The sequence below is a fragment of the Sus scrofa genome, chromosome 14, assembly GCF_000003025.6.
Source record: "Sus scrofa isolate TJ Tabasco breed Duroc chromosome 14, Sscrofa11.1, whole genome shotgun sequence".
Lineage (NCBI taxonomy): Eukaryota > Metazoa > Chordata > Mammalia > Artiodactyla > Suidae > Sus > Sus scrofa.
Window position 1 is genome coordinate 13,871,951 of NC_010456.5, and position 16,846 is coordinate 13,888,796.

The following is a 16,846-nucleotide window of genomic DNA, read 5'->3' on the forward strand; positions in this document are numbered from 1 at the left end:
ACATGCAATGTAAGGCTCTGATGTTGATGGGTAAATCCTCAGGGTCAAGCACTTTGCCTGGGAAAGACCCTGTGGGCCCTGGGTCCACTAGGCTGTGGTCATACCCTGTCCCTCTAGACCAGGAACCTGTCCCACAAGGACAGAGGGCTGATTGTTGCCCCTGCTTCCAGAAAGCTCAGTCCGTCTTGTGAAGTCTCACAAATGTCTTTGTAAACAGCTTTTCAAGATTCTGCTGGCAGCCTTTTTCTACCTGTGTCCCCATCTACAGGAAGGTTTCACTATGTTGTGTGGTAGGTGTGCAAGTCAAGTCCTTATAGATATGATTCTTCCCAGAAAAAATACAGAGTACAGAAGACACTGATTTGGTGACCCTGTGTTTCATAGGCCTATCTCAGCCACAGGATTTGAATATCGATTAGTCTAAGCCAAGTACAAAATTCCATTTCCTTGTCATAGGGGTATGTGATACCACATCAGTTAATAAGAGGGCTCTAAGAAAAAACTTTTTATCTGTTAAAAGGAATAAAAGTCAGGGATTCATCTGTTCCTGCTTTTGATTATTGTTGAATGTGGAAGTGATGATTGGCACTGCTGTATCCACCATGTGGCCATGAGGAATAAGCTCAAAGAATTCCAGAGCCTTAACTTGGTCAAGCCATTGAATTAATCAGCCCTGAAACCACCCTACTCTGGACTTCTTGTTACATGAGACAACAAACCCCATACCTGAAAGCTACTTTTAGCTGGAAATTCTGTTTCTTGCAGCCAGAAGCATCCTAACTTGCAACAGTACCCCAACATGTAGCTTCAACCAAAGGGGCCCAAGGACACAGGGTAACATCAGCCAGGGTATCAAATCCAAACTTGCATTACCCACATCCAGAACAGTGAACTGCCACATGACCAACATGTGACACACCAAACGAACCCAGTGGCCATCCTCTTGTATTATGGATAAGGAAATTGAGGCTTAGGGAATTTATAAGAACAAGACTCTGTAGTTCTTTATATTTCACACGTAGCTTTTAAATAGATCATTGCACTTAATCTTTACAAAAATTACTATTATTATCCCCATTTTATAGTTGAGTAAGCTAAAGCTGATGGGGAATATTAAGCTAATAATCATTATGTTGTGTTTTATAGTTTACAAAGTGCTTTGCACATCACAATTTGTCTAATTATTACCTTTAAATATAATCTGTAAAGTGGAAGTTTATAAGTGAAGAAGTAGGCTCAGAAGGGTCAGCGCCCTTGGCCAAGCTCTGCTAAGCCGCAGGGCTGTTCTTCCTACATCAGTGGTTCTCACGGTGCCATCCCTGGACAGGCAGCCTCAGCATCACCAGAGAACTTCTTATAAATGCAAATTACTGGGCTCCACCCAGACTCACTGAATCAGAATCTCCGGGGTGGAACCCAGCAATCTTACTAAGACCTCTAGGTAGTTCTGATGCATGTTTGAAAAGTGTTTGCTTTGCACCACAGCTGTATCCCCGGTGACTGGTCCAAAGTTGCCCTGGCTGGTGAGCCAGAGGTCTTGATCAAGAGCCAAATGCTTTTTCTAATACAGAAAACTAAGGCTAAACTAAAAAAGGGGGGCGGGGAGAATGTGGACCCCAAACCATAGCGATAAAAGCTACTGATCTAAGAATGTAAAGTCATGAAGCATACATGGTACTGTTTCAAGAACATGGTCCTTCAACCTTGAAGGGAATTATCTGTTCAGCAGACAGAATGCTATTGTATACATCACACCATCAACTAACAGAACTTAGAATCCCAACTATTGGGATGGCCAATAACAGCCATCCATTCTTCAAAAAATAATCCATAACTTGGTGTGGAAAAGAGATGATAAATACTGATCACCTACTGTGCACCAGCCACTTACAAATGTGATGTCATCAAAGCTCAAACCATCCATCCTAGTAGGTATAATCCTACTACATTATCCGTAAAGAACCTGGGGCTCAGAAAGCTTAAATAACTGGCTCCAGATTGACTCAGCTAATGAGTGGTGAAATCACTATGCAAATTAAGGTCTGGTTTTCTTCACACTCTGAGTTCTTTTGGCTGCTTCACTTTATCATCGATTGTGCAGCATCAATAATAAATCTTTCAAAACAGCCCACACCCAACACCAGTGTCTCATCTGCAACCAGTGGCTCAGTCCCCACCTAGGAGGTTGGCTCCGTCCCCACCTCGGATCCTCTTACATCTCTTTGGTTCCATGCCCCCCATTCTCCACCTTGTATTTCTGCCTCCCATCCCAGGAATCAGAGACTGCATCATACTCATTTTGTAACCCTCACAGTGCCTAGCACAGGTGTTTTCAATGATGCCTTAAAAAAACGTTTGGACACCATGTTGGGGGAAGGATTAAAAGAGATGATGTCTGTGATCCCCATGCCTCAGATGGCTGGACAAATGAACCCATGGTCTGAGCCGGACTGAAAATTCTTTGTGTTCCTGTGTGGTTGGACTGTATCAGCCCAGTACCTCCTATAAGCCACAGGGTGGTTGCTCAAGAGATATTGCTGACAGATTGATTTACTGACTAATTTATATGACATACTTATCCAATGACATAGGTTTCTTGGAGGGAGTTCAGAGGAAAATAACTAAGATGATTAAAGGATTGGAAAATGTGCTTTACAGGGAAAGGTTATAGGGACTGGGGTTATTTACCTTGGAGCTGAGAAGCTGCTGAGCACTGTGTGTACAGGCCACCTTGCAGGAAGGAGGCAATGGCTGGTCTCCTCTGCCCAGGTCACTTCTTACCTGGGAACCTAGTGGCCAAGGGTACCACGTGGCCAGCCAGAGCGGGTCTGGCCATCATGGCTGTGGTAGCAATGAGCCCTCCCCAATGTCAGGTCTCCTCACCCAGCGTACAGACATCTCTGCACACACGCACGTGCAGACTTAACACACACACCAGCATTTGAGCACCCAGGTGCTAAAAATGGCAGCCAGCTCTTTTTTTCCCTCAAGGTGAGATGAGGAGGGCAGGCCCATCTGAGGTCACCGTAACTGATAAAAGGGATTCAGGATGATGTTGACACATCTAAGAGGGTGAGCAGAGAACAATGTAGGTTACACTTCTCTAGAGGCGGCCCTAAGCAGGGGCTGTTGGCTGTGTCCCAGGCCCTTGTGGCTGAAAGAAGGACAGGTTGGCCTCCTGCATGGTCACCCGGCCAGGAGGCAGTGGCTCTGCACCTTCCACACCGCTATGGAGCAGACTTCCTTCTCTGTGGAAGGAGGCTTCATGCGGGCATGGGGGAGGTACAGACCGAGGCACAGGGACAGCTAGAGGCAGTCAGGCTGGACTTGGCCGTCACTGGTCAAGTGCCCTGTGCAGCTCACCCTATCCCTGGCCTTGGTGTCTTTGCTGCAAACTGGAGACAGGAGGATAGCACTTGCCTCGCCCAGGGATGAACATGGAAAGATCAACGAGAGGAAAGGGGATTTCGCAGATTTGGGTTTGGCTTTGCGGCTTTTCTATAACTGAAGCCCTCGGCGCCTCTCTTCCTCTTCAGTGGAAATGGGCAGTGACGCTAGCCTCGAAGGCAGCCGAGAACATCCAAAGAGGGCTGGACCTCAGCCCATTCTCTCCGCCCTCTCTTGGCCCTTGCTCTTGCTCCTGGGAGAAGGGGCCCCGACATGGGCAGCCGTTCCCAGCCTGCAGGCCTGGAGGGCAGCCCCCACCCTGGGAGCCGAGGAGGAGGGGCCTCTGGCTCCAGCCACTGCATCGCTCCCCCTGCAGGTCCAGGTGGGAGAACCAGACAGGCTACGACACTAACATCCCGTAAACCAACGAGCAGGAACCTGCATCTTAGCAGTGCCCTGTTTAGACCTGACCTTCCACTGCACAATCCAGTGGGCGGGGGAAGGGACCCAGTCTTGCATCACAAGTTGTTCCTCTCGGAGTCTCAGGCTGGCTGTGACTTCCCAGAGCCCAGGTCCTCCGCCCCTCGGTTAGCCCACCGCATGGAGAGCCCCCGACGCACCATCTTCCCGGGGGCACAGAGGCATGGCCGGCTCCCCTGAATCAGCCCCAGGGGAAAACATCCAGCAGAAGGAAGACAGGCCAGTGGGGATGCCGCCCTCTCCCTGCTGGGTTCAGCCTCCTCTGGGCTGCAGTCCACACGGCTGCTCTCCAGAGCCCCAGCCTCACAAAGCCACCAGCCCATCCACACTGAGGCCAGACATCCAGCAGCTCTCCCCAAAACAGGGCTGGATTAGGACCAACCCCAAGAAGATTAGTGGGGGACGCCATCTGCAGAGAGAATAATTAGCTTAGTGGGTTACACAGATTGTTCCTGGCCCACTGCCCAAGGGTACACTCTCCAAGACGGTTAAACTCAGCCCGAGGGCTTGCAGGGGAGCCCTCCCAGCACCAGGGGAACTGGGGGCTCCCCCACCCCTCCCCTATTCCAGCTGCCTGTGTGGGCCGCAGGCATCCTGCGCTGGCAGGGGGCACCCCACGGAGACACCCGTTCTGAGTGGGGAAGGGAGGGAAAAGGCAGCTGGCTGGTTGCCATAGTCCTGAATAAGGCAGGAAAGGAAACATGATGCCATAGCCTGAGACAGGAATTAGGTGCGTGGAGGCCTGAAAGATCCAGCTGACTCGTAAGCCCATTCTTCCCGACCAATGCTGAGTAACAATTTCCTCTTGGAGGACTGTCCTTACCATTTGAGACTAAACTGATCATTTTGACTTTATGTTGGCCATGCTTTGGGGGAACTATCGAAGGCTGGAATTGTCAAATCTGTTCTCTCCAAGGGCAGAAAATGATTCGTTCTTAGAATATGGTGTTTAGGTAACACAGGGCTGCCTACAGGCAAGGATGGATGAACTGTGTGATCTGAGGCCCGATAATTTCCTCACTAGAAATTAATCAGGTAATGAGCCAACTGTGGGAAGCATCGAGGCTGAGAGTGCTTGGCCATCGAGAGGCAAAAACCTAGCCAGTGTACATTCAGTATCAATAGGACTGACAGATCCTGCAAGCAAAAATCACTCAAGGCTTGCTTCTGGCTGACAGATTCAGCAATTCAGTCCAACGACCAGATGTATGTGGATGTAGGCTACAGACTGGAGGTTACTCTGTCCATGTAATTCTCCAGAAAGACGGAATCAATAAAATACATAGAGGCATACAGCAAGAGATGTGTTAGGAAGGATTGGCTCAAGCAGTTATAGAGGTTGAGAAGTCCTGAGATCTGCTGTCCGCAAGCTGGAGTCCTGAGAAAACTGGCGGTGTAGTTCTAGGCCAAGCCCTCAGACCTGAGACCCAGGACAGCCGAAGGGGTAAGTCTTGGTATGAGACTGAAGACCGCAGAATCAGGAGTACCTATGTCCAAGGGCAGGTGATGATGGATGGAGACAACTGACTGGCCATTTCTCTGCCACTCCGTTGGGGCCTCCAGCCTGCGGGGTGATGCCCCCTGCATCGCAGAGGGTGATCTGCCTTCCTCAGTCAACTGATTCAAGTGCTAATCTCTTCCAGAAAGACCCTCACAGACACACCCAGAAATGATGTTTTTACCAGCTATCTGGAAAAAAAAAAAAAAAACCCAGTCAGGTTGACACATAAAATGAACCATCACGTTGCATTTTTCCCAAGCAATTTTAATAAGTTAGGACAAACACAGATGTCACTGATTGACCTTCAGATTCTTCATGCAACATGCAGAATATGAGCAGCACAAAGAAATTTCACGTGGTGTATGTGGGCTCACATTGATTGAACACCTGCAAAGCGTACAGTATTCATTGGTATTCAGTAACGGCCGATTCCTCTGAACTTGTGAATGAGCGCACAAGGATGATCAAACCATTCACTAGCTGGCCCCTCCACCCCCGAATATGGGAACTCACTGCAAATAAAGGGAAAATATAATCTCTTCGACGTCTGTATTTGTGATAGGAGGGGTGTGAACGTGACCTCTCAGTGGAGCGACCATATATTTTATCAGCCAAATCAAGACATTTTGGGGAATGAAACAGGAAATGATCAATTACTTCAGGTCAACAGGAGTAAATCAGGACTGTTCCAGGCAGTTTGGATCTAGGACTCCCTACCTGAAAAGAACGACCATGTGTAAATACCTATGATTCCATGAGTTGTGTGATCAAACAGACTTTGCCCTACAGAGAACCAGTTAAAGTACTCAAAGCTGTAAGAAGGCAACTAGGACTCTTGTGCCCGACTCTCAGAAGACTTTGTATCAATCAACAATTTGATGTTTCTAATGTACCTAAGGGGCAAAGAAATCTCAGATAAGCTAAGGTCGTGTTGTACAGACAAGAGATAAGCAAGTCAAAGCTACCTATCAATCCCAGAGTTCAACAACCATTCCAGTGGCCCAAGGAAGGGTATGCCAAGTGAATGCTGGAGAGAGAAACTACAGAAAGAATACCACAACTGAAAAGGTTTCACAAAGGATGATGCCATTCTTGAAATACACAAAAGAGGAAATTCTGATCCAGAGAAAGCGGGTATATTCATGCAGAAATTCACATGCTCTCCTCCAACTTAACAGCCATGAGAGATAAGTTGAAAAAAAGGAAAACCAAAAAGCTATAGATAGGTTTCAAAAAAAAAAAAAAAAAAAAAGGACAAACATTTCTATTGCCTTAAATTAGAAGAAAAATGTGAAGAAATGAGTAGGGCTAAAACCATAGGCGGACTGGGCTCCCTCGCGCCTCTTAGAAAAAGAAAATCTATAAAAGGTAATGCTATCAACTATAATAAAAAAATTTTATTTTTTTATTTTTTCATTTTTTTGTCTTTTTGCCATTTTTTGGGCTGCTCCCGCGGCATATGGAGGTTCCTAGGCTAGGGGTCCAACTGGAGCCGTAGCCACCGGCCTACACCAGAGCCACAGCAACTTGGGATCCGAGCCGTGTCTGCAACCTACACCACAGCTCATGGCAATGCCAGATCCTTAACCCACTGAGCAAGGCCAGGGATCGAACCCGCAACCTCATGGTTCCTAGTTGGATTCGTTAACCACTGAGCCATGACGGGAACTCCAATAAAAAATTGTTAAAAAGAAATGATTCATATTGGAATAGAATCAGAATAAAAAGGAAATAAAAAGTTAAAAAAGAAATACTGACCTCGTGGGTGTGGATATGACTTTATGACAGTGAATTTCAACTGGCAAAGCAGGACTTTCCCCCAGGGGATGTGTGGCAATGGTTGGAGACATTCTTGCTGTCGCAACTGGAGGGGAAATACCACTGGAATCTAGTGGGTTGGTCTAGGATGTTACCAACATCCTACAATGTATGGAAGAGCGCCCCCACGACAAGGAATTATCCAGCCCAAAACGTCAATAGTGCTGGGCTTGAGAAATCATTGACCCAATAAGTGGAGAGAGGAGGGGCCTCATTACTGGTGAATGGGTCTGGAATATCCACAATGCCATTATAGAATGAGAACTCTACAAATGCCACACTGATTCTGACCAGAGACCAAGAAGCACATGAAAACAACCATAAAACTACTACACAGGGAGAGGTAGCAGTGAGAGAGAGAGAGAGAGAAAGGAAACAAAACAAAAACAAACCTCCTGCTCAAGGTGAACCTGCAAGCCAACATTTACAAGCATATAAAAATACATGCCCAGAAAAAAACACAAAATCAGAGATTGGAACATGAATTCACTCCAGATGAAACTAATTCCGTGAGACAGTCTGTACTTAAAATATAACGCATACTTTATGGAGTTCCCGTTGTGGCGCAGTGGTTGGCGAATCCGACTAGGAACCATGAGGTTGCGGGTTCGGTCCCTGCCCTTGCTCAGTGGGTTAACGATCCGGCGTTGCCGTGAGCTGTGGTGTAGGTTGCAGACGCGGCTCGGATCCCGCGTTGCTGTGGCTCTGGCGTAGGCCGGTGGCTACAGCTCAGATTCAACCCCTAGCCTGGGAACCTCCATATGCCGTGGGAGCGGCCAAGAAATAGCAACAACAACAACAACAACAACAAAAGACAAAAGACAAAAATAAATAAATAAATAAAATATAACGCATACTTTAAATACACACTATCTGGAGCTAATGCAGCAGATGAGATTGCTCTGAAGGAGAGAGGGTTTATAATTTTACAAAGCAGTTATTGCTCTACAACTTCCTACATATTACCTTATCAAATTCCATAAAGACCCTCGAGGTAGGTATTATTATCATAGCACTTTATGAATAGGGAAAGTGAGTCCTGGAAAAGTTAACTGACTTTGCCAAGGTCATTGGCTGATATGTGCCAGAGCCAGAGTTTGGATCCACGCAGTTTGGCATCAGCCTCCACGCGGCCAACCTCTGGGCTGTGCTTTTTGTAGAGAGGCTGGCATATGCTCAAGGAGGGAATGATCTTACAGGAGCAAGAAGGAGAATGAAGTGTCAGAAAGGGAACCAGGAGGGCAGAGGTAAGAGGCTGGAGAGCCGGGTATTATGAAAACCAAGAAAAGCACATTGCAAGTGTGAAGGCTGTTGAGCCATCGAGGAGAAGAAAGGAGGCAGGACGAGCCACCTGGGCTATGGGTGGTGCAGGGAGCCTTGGCGACCCACCCAAGATCACTGTGGGGGAGATCGTGCTGGGAAATTAGAGGCAGCGGCTACCAACCATTTATATCAGGGAGTTTGCCAGTGAAAGATGGGAGAAGAGGTGGTAACCAGAGGGGACAGCCTAAAGGGAGAAGGGACTGGCCACTGAAGGGAAGAGACTGAGGGTGCAGGAGAAGGGGGGCGGGGCAGTGAGACGAGGTGAGGGGAGGGGTCATCGCTCATCACTGGGACCTGGGACTGGCATGTGAATGCTGCCACGGACCATTCCGCCTTGGGAAAGACCTCAGCAGGGTTCTGTATGACCAGAACCAGGTCTGTGGCAGCCTCCTGAAAGCCACTCTTCCTGCGTGCTTGTCCCTGTCATTCCAGCACCCGGCCAAGCCTGGGGCACTCTGGGCCACCCTCCTCCCCGCGTGGACCTTGCACTCGTTCTTCCTCGCACACACAGCAGACGCAGCCTGGCCCTGTGCACTGTGTGCTCTGGGATCAACTCCTCTGCATCATGAAGCGAATCTTCCACTTGCTCGCTGTCACTGAAGCCCCGCTCTCCTAGTGCCCTCCCTTCCTCTGCAGCCCTTGGGGAGATGCCACGTCACCGCCTTGCCTTTCCAGGGAAGGGATCAGTCTTGCCCAGACCACCGCCATGGTGCAAGGTCCCACATCCCCCAGAGGGCTCACCACCCATCCTTTCTGGCCTCACACGCTCTCTTTCTCCATCACCTTTAAGCACCTGATGATGGAGAGGCTCTCCTGCGTTCCAGTCCAGTCACCATCCCAGAGATTGCAGAGACTGCGACACCTGTATAGCACCCGGCCCATAACCTGGCCTTGAATTCCCTTGACACAACTCCCTGCGTCTGCACCCCATCTCACCACCCCACTGCCCTGCCCACTCACCAGGCCTCAGCCCTTCCTGCCAGCCTTGGCTCTGGAACCCTCTGTTCTATGAGATGCATCTCAAGTCCTGGCCATCTGTCTCTGGCTCTTCCTCTCTCCCTCCCACCTGCCCTGCTTCCCCCGCTCAGCAGACCTTAGACACCCTCCGAATCCCTTCACCACTTCCCAGCCTGAGATCACTCCGCCCCCAGCCTGGCACCCACAGGACACTGCTTCATATGCTCTCTAGCGCTTCAGCCCAGCCACATTCTTCCTCTTTTTTTTTTCCACCTCCAGGGCTGGAAGCTTCTGGAGGATTTCACTCATACCTGTGCATGAATTCAAACCCAAATCGCTGTTTCAACTAAGCTCTGAGCAAACACTAGAAGCTGGCTCTTTGTTCACCGGATTAATATTATTCCTCTGCTACTTACCCCACCCCTAGCCTCTGACCTCCCCGCCACACTCTTCTCTCCAAAAAAAGCCCTCAGGGAAACCTTAGACCCTGGCTGAGCGTGTTCAGCCCGTGTGGTAAAGGCTTGGACTCAATGACATTTCTGCAGTTTGGGTTTGAGGGTTGCAGTGTCTTGTATCCATCACTCTCCCAACCCCTACACCTGCTCTTCCAAACCTCTACTTATTCCACTGGCTGAACCCCATCCCTGCCCCTCGACCTTGGTGATGACCTCATCTGTGCCCCTCTACTGTACTCTGAGAGCCATTCTGGGGTCACTCCCTTCTCAGGGAAGCAGTTAAACAGACTCACAGCCCATCCTGTATGGCTGGAGCTCAGCCCCTCGCTCCACCTCTCTGAAGGACTTGGGGGCGAGATTCTTTCATCTCCCTGCACCCACGTCTCATTCACTGTTGCTGAATCCCCAGCCTAGCTGCCGAGTGAGTGGCTTTTGAGTTGCTGCCTGGCTCATCCCCACACTGATCCTGATTCTTCCACAACCAGATGGTTGTCACCTTGGGGTAGGGAAAGACAGGTTCCATGCAGCCCAGCAAAGGAAGACATTCTAAAGTGGCTCTAACATGCGTGAAGGCACAAGACCCCAGGAAGAAGCATGTCCCAAGGACTAGAAAGTCCAGAAGTGCAGATAAAGCAAAGGCGGGTGAGGGCGGGTTGGTGCCAGGAATGGTGTGGGTGAGGAAGGAAGGGGTGACTCAGAGCAGGCTCTGCAGGCTGCCTCTGCATCTCAGACTTTTAGCAGCATGGCTACTCTTATGCTCCATTAACATTTTTTTGAGTCAATGAATGAATGAAGGCTTAGAATCAAGCTGTGGTTTGCTGTATCTTAAAAATGACTTTCTCAACTGTGCACCTGCCCCCTCCCTCCCTGGGTCGCTCCACAGGGAAGGGTTCGCATCTGTCTAATGGCTGCATGCTCATAAAGCCTAAATCTGCCTTCCAAGAAGTATCCACAGGAGTTCCTGTTGTAGCTCAGTGGTTATAAACCCAACTATTATCCATGAGGATGCAGGTTCGATCCCTGGCCTCACTCAGTGGGTTAAGGATCTGGCAGTGAGCATCAGTGTAGGTTGCAGACACAGCTCCGATCCCGAGTTGCTGTGACTCTGGTGTAGGCCAGCAGCTGCAGCTCTGATTTAACCTTTCCTGGGAACTTCCATATGCTGCTGGTGCGCCCCCCCTCCCCCAAAAAAGGCAGAAAAAAGAAGTAGAAACTTCTTAGTTCGTTGGGATTAATTTGTCCTAAGTGGGGCTTCTTTTATGTTAGTGAGAAGATTTCCCGTCCTCCCAGCCCTGGAAAAGTCTCCCAAGATGACTGCCTGACTGTACCTTTCTCAGGGCCCTGCCAGGAAGTAGGACGTGCTGCTCACACTGGTGACCAGGGGACATATCCTGCGACCTAAACGCCCCCACTTCCTGGTTCTGGCAAATCGCTTTACTTCTGTGAACAAGAACCTCTCATTGCCTGGTCCATCTTGTGACCTGACTTGACCCAACTAGAATCTCAGAAATCAGTCTCCACAGCACTGAGAGATTGAGATCTAACTCTAAACCCAAATATTAGTGTCTTAAACAAGATGTGGGTGGTTTTTCCTCTCACATCACAAAAAGTTCTGAGGCCAGTGGTCAGTGGCTGGTGCAGCAGACCTTGGCTAGCCTCAGGGGCCCCGAGATTGAATTCCCATTCATGCGCTTGCAACATGACTGCTGGTGCTCCAGCATTCATCTCTGCATCCCCCACTGGAAGAAAAAAGGGACAGAGGGCAAATGGGCTTTTCAAAGCTTGGAAAACCTATTTAGGAGCTATGTCACATGGCCACTCCAATCTGCAAAGGAGCCAGGGAAATATTTTTCAGCTGTGTAAATTACTGCCTCTGGGAAAATTGGGGTCCTACTGGGAAGACTAGAGGAGACTAAATACCAGACAGACCACAAAAAGTATTTGCCAGGATCCGCCCTCTTGAGCTTCGCTTTAATTATAAATACCCTTCTTCACATCCAAATTCATGTCCCCTAGAAAGGTTGCTGTTCTTTCTCTCATGTGTAGATATGGTCCCTGGGGTCCAAAGTTCTAAGAACTAAAAGTCAAAACATTTACCCCAGCACACCCCACATGAAGGTAACTGTCATAAAGCTCCCATCAAGAAAAGAGAATAATGGGAAACCCACAGCAGTCATTGGTCCACAGCGATTATGGAATACTCTGGGACAGAAGCAATGAGGGCTCTTGGCCTTGGCCATGATCTTTGTTCCCTGGTTAAGCAGCCTGGCCAGTTGCTTCACCCTCTGGGAGAATCTCCCTTAAACATTTTCCCCATTGTTTTCCCCTCTGGAAGGCTCTTTTTCATCCAGTATTCCCCCAGCTCTGCATCAGAACAGAGTTTGGAAGGATAGCTTTGCTTAGAAATTCACAGCCCTTAAAGTTTACCTCCTATTTGTTTGGGTTTGGAGGCCCAGGAATAGCTTTAGGGATGTTGCAGCTCAGGCTGGATTTTCAGTGATGAATCGTTTTCTCAAAGTTTAATTGACTTTGGTTCTAACTGCTTCCAGTTGATTCCATGTGCAAGTAACCAGGTGGAACCAAAGATCCTATGGAGACATAATGACGCTGATGAGGAGAATCAACATTATGGAGTATGGAGCTTTCTCAAAAGATTAAAACTAGAATTACTGAACAATCCAGCAATCCCACTGCAGGGTCTGCCTCCAGAGGAAATGAAAACAGGCTATCTGTGGCCCCCTGCTCATGGCAGTATCATTCACAACAGCCAAGATACAGAAACAAAGTATCCATCAATGGTATCTACATACAATGGAATAGCATTCAGCCAGGAGGAAGAAGAAAATCCTACCTTTGGGGACAACATACAGGGTTAGACCTTGAGAGCATTGTGCTAAGTGAGATAGGGACAGACAGGGGTACACAAATTCTGCATGGTATTTACTTATATGTGGAATCTAAAAAGAAAGTCAAACTCAGAAACTGAGAGCAGAAAAGTGGTTGCCAGGAATTCCCTGGTGGCACAGTGGGTTAAGGACTCGGCATCATCATTGCTGTGGCTTGAGTCGCTGCTGTGGCGTGGGTTTGAGCCCTGGCCCAGGAACTTCTGTATCCTGCAGGTGCGGCTCAAAAAAAAAAAAAAAAAAAAAAAAGAAAAAGAAAAAGAAAAAAGAAAGAAAGAAAGAAAAGTAGTTGCCAGAGCTGGGGAATAGGGGAAATAGGGAGAGGTTGGTAAAGGACACCACTTCCAGCTAAAGATGAATATGATCTGAGAAGCTAATGCCGACTATAAAATAAAAAATTTTAAAAATAAAACCAACATAGTTGATGATGAAGGGTAAATAAAAAATAATGTTCAAATCTGTCCTGAATCATTCAAGGATAGTCCAAATCTCGTGGCTATCGTGTATATCGTAGCCTGAAGCAAGCAGTTAAATCAGCTCTACTTGATTTTTTAACTGGCATCTGTGAAGCCCAAATGTCCTGGACGTGGCGAGAAAACTCTTGAATTTCACAGGAGCAGTTAGTTTGGCTGATTGTTAAGAACAGGATCCAATACTAGTTTTGTGATCTTGTGCAAGATATTTACATTGATCTCATGGAATTGTTTCGAGGATTAAAGGAGATAATGTATTAAAAGCTCCTGGAATATAACTTCCCATTATTTACTAACCAGAAACACTATTTAGTATTGTTTGGTAATCTCATGAGGTTTTGGTTTGGTTTGGTTTGGTTTGGTTTCTGTGGCTAAAACAGGCCTTTAGGGTATGTGAGCTGAGACGCCCATATTCATTCCACAAACCAAGGGAAAGACACATCAATGGCTGTGAAGTTCAAGACTGCCAGACTATATGGCTTTTGTATGGACCTCAAGGGAGATTTGATAATGTCCATTTTAGTCAAAGAACACTGGGTGTGGCCGAAATGGGTCAAGTGCAAAGGTAGGCTCCATCCATAGCCTGTTTTTATCCTGTCAATCTCTTCGTGATGCTTCCAATTATCCAGTGAGCAAAAATTTAGTGACTGCTGGCCACCATCCAGGCTGTGAACCAGGTCCTGGGACCCCAGGGGTGAAGAAGACATTGCCCACACCTTCATGGGACAGGCAGGCTAGACAGAGAGACAATCATTCAGTAGAAAGGTGGAATGCCCATGTCATAGGGTCATGACGACGAGAGTCACAGCCACTTGACAGCAGAGCCTCACCAATAAGAGGAAATGCCCTTATGTCTTACAATCTAGAGTATAAAGGCATCTAAATAAATCATCAGGAGTTCCCGTCATGGCTCAGTGGTTAACGAATCCGACTGGGAATCATGAGGTTGCGGGTTCGATCCCTGGCCTCGCTCAGTGGGTTAAGGATCTGGTGATGCAGTGAGCTGTGGTATAGGCCGGCGGCTACAGCTCCGATTAGACCCCTAGCCTGGGAACCTCCATATGCCACGGGTGCAGCCCTAGAAAAGGCAAAAAGACAAAAAAAAAAACCCAAAAAACAAATCATCAAAATGGTTAAGTGAACACTTAAAATGCGAAGGGCTGCAGGCGAGGCATCCAGGGCTACTAGACCTGTCACAGGGACCCAAGAAAGGTTTGTCTGGAGAGAGAGGATTAAGCTAATACTTCAAGCCCCAGAATGATGTAGGCAGGGAGGGAGAACAGTGTCTTCCAGGAAGAGAAGCAGCTCATGCAATATTCTGGAGAGAGGGAAGGGAAGGACTGGAGAAGAAAGAAGGACCCAGATCATATAGGGCCTTGTAAGTCCCATGAAGTCTTTGGGGCCTTCTCTAGAGCATCCATGCAAAGTTTTGATGCAAGAAATTAAAATAGTCCAATTTTACATGTATAGGAACTGTGTGTATGTAGATAGAGGACAGTATAATTTATATAAAATAAAACTCAGAAATCATCAGTATGTACACCAGAATAACCAATGCACCAAAGAAGATACAGAACATCATGATAACCACAGCAAGTTGTGCCTTTCCAATTTCTAGTCCAATAAGCAGATTTTTTGTTTTGTTTATTCTGGTGACAGTGTGGAGAATAGGTGCTTGGGGTCTGGGTATGGCAGTATCTAGGCCAGAAATGATGAAGGCCCATTCTTGGGTATTAGTAGTGGGGATGGAGAGAAGAGAAAGGACTCAATAAATATTTAGGAGCCAAAATCAGTAGGACTTGGAGTGGCTGAGAGGGAGGAGTAGGGGGAGGAACAGTCGAGAATGACTCACGGCTTGAGCACCTGGAGGGACACTGAATCAGCCAGGGGCAGGGAGAAGGTTTGGAAGACTTTCTAGAAGAGCTGAGACACAGGTGGAGTTTTGCAGAACCAGTATGAGTTAGCCAGGTGAGGGGGATTAGAAGTACATTTCAGAAAGGGGGCTAGTGAAGAAATACCTCAGAGAAGATCCTGGGATGAACCCAATTTTGAACACTCGGATCTAGCCTCACCTGAAGCATACTCTAAGTATGTTTGAGTTTCCAATGCAACCAAGAGAGTTGTGACTTAACAGACACTGAGGAAAACAGGGAAATGGATGGGAAAGGAAATGAAGAGGGGCCCTATGTCTGGGACTTCAAGTCCTATGCCAGCTCCGGTTCTGGCATGTTGCAGTGTCCCGAGACCCCAGCCTTGAGAGAGAACCCAAGTCAGGAGCATCACCCGAGAATCCAGGCATGGTGGCCAGCCTGCAGGCCCTACTCCAGCACCGCAGGCAGGGACAGCTCCCACCAGGTAGGACTGGACTTGGAGACTCAGCCCCTCAGACCACTGCATGAGGACTCTCTCTGGCAACACAGCACAAGACACAAAAGCCCTGGGGGTCCCCTGGAAACCTCCTCCATCACTCCTCCATCATCCATTCTCTGGGGAAAGACATGAGCACAACCCAGGCTGGGACAGAGGAGAGTGAACAGTTCCATTCCGTAAATCTGGAAGTCATTTCCATGGACAGACATCAGCATCATGCAACTGGATAAAATCCCTCAAGAACATGTGGTCTGTGAACCTCGAGGACATTATGTTAAGTGAAAGAAGCTGGCCACACAAGGGCAAATGCTGTATGTTCCACTTACACGAGGTCCTATAGGAGCCAGATTCAGAGCCGGGAGGCAGGATGGGATTGTGGGATCTATGGGAGAAGAAAGAAGGCACTGCTTAGTGGGGAGAGAGTTTTAGTTTGGGAAGGTGGGAAAGTTCCGGAGATGGATGGGGGTGATGGTTGCACAGCAATGGGAATGGACTTGATGTCACTGAACTTACATTTTCAAATGGTTAAAAATAGTCAATTTTATGTTGTATGTATTTTACCCCAATAGAAGAATTAAATTTAAAAAATACAAAGAGAATATGTTGAAGATATTACACTAAGCAAAATAAGCCAGTCACAGAAAGACAAATACTGCATGATTCCACTTATACGAGATATTTGGAGGGGGTGGGTGGGCTGCACCCACGGCATGTGGAAGTTCCCAAGCCAGGGATCAAACCCGAGCTGCTGCAGTAATAACTCCAGGTCCTTAACCCACTGTGCCACAAGGGAACTCCTATTTGAGATATTTAAAATAGTCAGCTCATAGAATGAGCACATAGAATGAGCACATAGAATGTGAGGGGCTAGGGTCTAGGGGCAGAGGAGGACAGGGAGATGCTGATCAACATGCATAAAGTTTCAGTTAGGCAGCATGAGAAAGTTCTAGAGATCTGCTGTTTATAGCAGTGGGCCTGTAGCAAACAAAATGGTATTGTACATTTAAAACTATACTGAGGGTAGATCTCATGTTAAATATTCTTACCATTAGAATAAAAAAAAAAAAAAAGAATACGTGGCCTGGAAAGACAGGAAAGAATGGACTGAACCTTGGACCATGGTGGACAGAGGAAGGGAAGCCTTCACAGAAGGCAGAGGGGGGAGTTCCTGTCGTGGCG